Here is a 4,270-nt window from a genome sequence, read left to right on the forward strand (position 1 = left end):
AGCTGAAACTCCAATACTTTGGCCACCTGATGCAAAGAGCTGACTCACTGGAAAAGACCCTGATGCTGGGAAAGACTGAGGGCAGGAGGAGAAGCGGATGACAGAGGATGAGATAATTGGATGGCATCACCAACACAATGGACATGGGTTTGGGTGGACTCCGGGAGTTGGTGATGGACAGGGAGGCCTGGCATGCTGTGGTTCATGGGGTCACAAACAGTCGGACATGACTGAGTGACTGAACTGAAGTGATATAACTATAATCTGATATGAGTTATGGGCAAGGACAGACAGTAAAAGAAATTTTAGTTAATGTAATTTAAGAATACAGATGGAAACAAGATTAAATGAAATAGAATAAGATATAATTTTAGGGAAATGAATTGAGTATTGTTAAAAAATATTTTAAAAAATAAGAATTTATCTCAAAGATGCAAGTTCAGTTCAGTTCAGTTGCTCAGTCGTGTCCGACTCTTTGCGACCTCATGAATTGCGGCATGCCAGGCCTCCCTGTCCATCACCAACTCCCGGAGTACACTCAGACTCACGTCCATCAAGTCCGTGATGCCATCCAGCCATCTCATCCTCTGTCGTCCCCTTCTCCTCCTGCCCCCAATCCCTCCCAGCATCAGAGTCTTTTCCAATGAGTCAACTCTTCGCATGAGGTGGCCAAAGTACTGGAGCTTCAGCTTTACCATCATTCCTTCCAAAGAAATCCCAGGGTTGATCTCCTTCAGAAAGGACTGGTTGAATCTCCTTGCAGTCCAAGGGACTCTCAAGTCTTCTCCAACACCACAGTTCAAAAGCATCAATTCTTCGGCGCTCAGCCTTCTTCACAGTCCAACTCTCACATCCATACATGACCACAGGAAAAACCATAGCCTTGACTAGGCGGACCTTAGTTGGCAATGTAATGTCTCTGCTTTTAATATGCTATCTAGGTTGGTCATAACTTTTCTTCCAAGGAGTAAGCATCTTTTAATTTCATGGCTGCAGTCACCATCTGCAGTGATTTGGGAGCCCAAAAAAATAAAGTCTGACACTGTTTCTACTGTTTCCCCATCTATTTCCCATGAAGTGATGGGACCGGATGCCATGATCTTCGTTTTCTGAATGTTGAGCTTTAAGCCAACTTTTTTGCTCTCGTCTTTCACTTTCATCAAGAAGCTTTTAGCTCCTCTTCACTTTCTGCCATAAGAGTGGTGTCATCTGCATATCTGAGCTTATTGATATTTCTCTCGGCAATCTTGATTCCAGCTTGTGTTTCTTCCAGTCCAGCGTTTCTTCCAGTCCAGCGTTTCTCATGGTGTACCCTGCATAGAAGTTAAATAAGCAGGGTGAGAATATATAGCCTTGACCTCCTCCTTTTCCTATTTGGAACCAGTCTGTTGTTCCATGTCCAGTTCTGACTGTTGCTTCCTGACCTGCATACAGATTTCTCAAGAGGCAGGTTAGGCGGTCTGGTATTCCCATCTCTTTCAGAATTTTCCACAGTTTATTGTGATCCACACAGTCAAATGCTTTGGCATAGTCAATAAAGCAGAAATAGATGTTTTTCTGGAACTCTCTTGCTTTTTCCGAAGATAATTCAAAAGCAGACAATCTACCCATGCAATTTTTTGAGTTTTACAGAATAAGCACTAAAGTCTGTATTACTGCTTCATGGATTCAGAAACAAATCCAGCAAAATTCAATAGGCATTAATGATGTAAAAGAGCTCTTAGAATCTTATTGAAAGGAACAAGCTAAATGCCTTAAAGCATAAGTAAAAAAAAATGTCCAGCCAACCTCTAATTTATGGTGACACTTCAGAAGTAATTCCATTAAAGTTAAGAGTAAGACAGAATGATAACCATCACATTTAATCAGCATTGTTTAGGAGACTCTGGTCATTTTAGCATTTTTCTCTGTAAGAAAAAGGAGTTAACATTGTAATAATTGGCAAAAAAAAAAAAAGTAATAAAACTAATCTTATTTTCAGCCAATATGATACACATAGAAAATTTTTAAAAATTATCTAAAGTCAATTGATAGGAACTAATGCTAAGATTAAGATTGCTGGATCAATGTGTGAAAAATAGTAATGTTTCCAACGGTAATAACCGATTAGGTGTATCAGGTTTCTACGGGAAAAACTTTTAAATGATACTGAAAGACTAGAAAATGTGATGAAACGGAAGTGTTACAGGTTCAAAAGCCTCAGATCATAAAAATGCCAATTCTGCCCAACAAATCTATTAATTTAAAGCACTTTAAATTAAAATCCACTTTCCTAGAACTTGATAAAGTGAAATCGCTCAGTCGTGTCTGACTCTTTGCGACCCCATGGTCTGTAGCCCACCAGGCTCCTCCATCCGTGGGATTTTCCAGGCAAGGGTACTGGAGTGGGTTGCCACTAAGACAATCCAAAACTCATATAGAAGAATGAAAGTTCCAAAATAGGGCTGTTTTGAAAAGGAACTGAAATCACACATACAAAGGGGAAAGAGCAGCTATTACCCATGAAGGATTATTATAAAGCTTTGGTCATTAACCTCTCATGTAATTGACACAAGGGTTTCCCTGGTGGCTCAGTGATAAAGAATCCACCTGCAATATGGGAGTCGTGGGAGAAGCGGGTGCTATCCTTGGGTCAGGAAGCTCCCCTGGAGCAGGGCATGGCAACCCACTGCAGTGTTCTTGCCTGGAGGATCCCATGGACAGAGGAGCCTGGCAGGCTGCAGAGTAGGACTTGACTAAAGGGACTTAGCACACATGCACGCGTTATCGGCACAGTGGGAGACAACCGGACACGTGGCTGAAGGACAGTTGGCTATCCAAATAGAGCTCAGACTTTGATTCCTGAGTGTCCCTGGGAATGGGACTGTGTTTTCCTTTTCTCCCCAAGCAGTCACAAACCTGCATGGATGCTGAGGGAGGACAGCGAACTTGACACGCAGGGACTGAAGGCAGGATGCTTGGGCTGGGATGGAAGACAAGCAACTGCCTGCCTCCCACGGCTCCTGCATTCCCTCCATCCAGGCATTTACAGCCATGGGGTGCTCCTTGTTCTGGTCCACAGATCATGGCCAGGGAGTATTCTGTACTTAAGGGACTGCCAGGGGTAACAGGGAACGATAAGGCAAGGGAGATTCTAGATGGAAGGAGAACTGTGAGGAATGATTACATTTTATAGAAATAACAACCAGGGCACTTAACCACTGGAGCAGAACCAGCATTGTTTTCTGAGAGGGAGACCCTGTCCAGTGAGCCTCCTCCTCCTCCATTCATTAGCCAGAAGAGCTTGAGTGAACAGATAGCTCAGGCAACTTCTCTGTGCTCTGCTTGAGGTAGAAGGTCCCTCCCACTGGGAACCCATTAGGGTTTCTGTAAAGAAAGAAATGACTTAAAAAGAATAGGAAGTTTCTACCACCCATAAAGAGAAACGAGTAATGCAACAATAACAGAAAACTGGCCCAAAGATATGCTGCTGCTGCTGCTACTGCACAAACAGGCATTTCTCAAAAGAACTGGGATTGGACTAGAAACATTGGAAAGTGAAAGTAAAGTCACTCAGTCATATCCAACTCTTTTTGATCCAATGGACTGTAGCCTACAAGGTTCCTTTATCCATGGAATTTTCCAAGCAAGAGTACTGGAGTGGGTTGCCATTTCCTTCTCCAGGGGATCTTCCTGACCAAGGGATCGAACCTGGATCTCCCACATTGCGAGCAGACTCTTTTACTATCTGAGCCACCAGTGAAGCTCAAAATGAACCAAATAAGTGGGCAAGCAGTGGGTGTTCTTAGCAAACGAGGATGTGTCTAGTACTGATTTAGAACCCAAAACAAATTTCACAGCCCCCCTCCCCCCAAGAAAACTGGAGATGCTGGGGATTGAACCCAGGACCTCATGCATGCTAAGCACACACTCTGCCACTAAGCTACATCCCTATTGGAGAAGCAGCCAAGCCCACTGGTGGTTGGAGAAATGCACATTTTAAAAAAGATATTATTTTAAGCATTTCTAATCAACATGGAATTTTGAAAGATTTAGTAAAATGCAGAGTTTTTAAGGTCAGGAAAATGGACATAGCATTCTCCTGGTTAGTGTGTGGTTGCTAATGCTCCTTGAAAGACAACTGGGCTGGTGTTCCTTTAAATGGTCGAATGACTTTCATTGTACAAACAGACTGTGTTTTATTTATGCATTCAACGATGAATGGACATTTGGGTTTTTAACCACTCTCCGTTACAAATAATGCAGCTAGGAATACTCATGAGTAATGTTC

General features: G+C 42.8%; 1 non-coding gene across 1 annotated transcript; it reads right to left on the reverse strand.

Moving 5' to 3' along the window:
- Positions 1 to 3,860: 3,860 nt before the first annotated feature.
- On the reverse strand, positions 3,861 to 3,932 carry TRNAA-AGC (transfer RNA alanine (anticodon AGC)). The gene has a single exon. It is a non-coding gene; the product is annotated as a tRNA-Ala (tRNA).
- Positions 3,933 to 4,270: the final 338 nt, after the last annotated feature.

The sequence above is a fragment of the Ovis aries genome, chromosome 22 (assembly GCF_016772045.2).
Source record: "Ovis aries strain OAR_USU_Benz2616 breed Rambouillet chromosome 22, ARS-UI_Ramb_v3.0, whole genome shotgun sequence".
In the NCBI taxonomy this organism is placed as follows: Eukaryota; Metazoa; Chordata; class Mammalia; order Artiodactyla; family Bovidae; genus Ovis; species Ovis aries.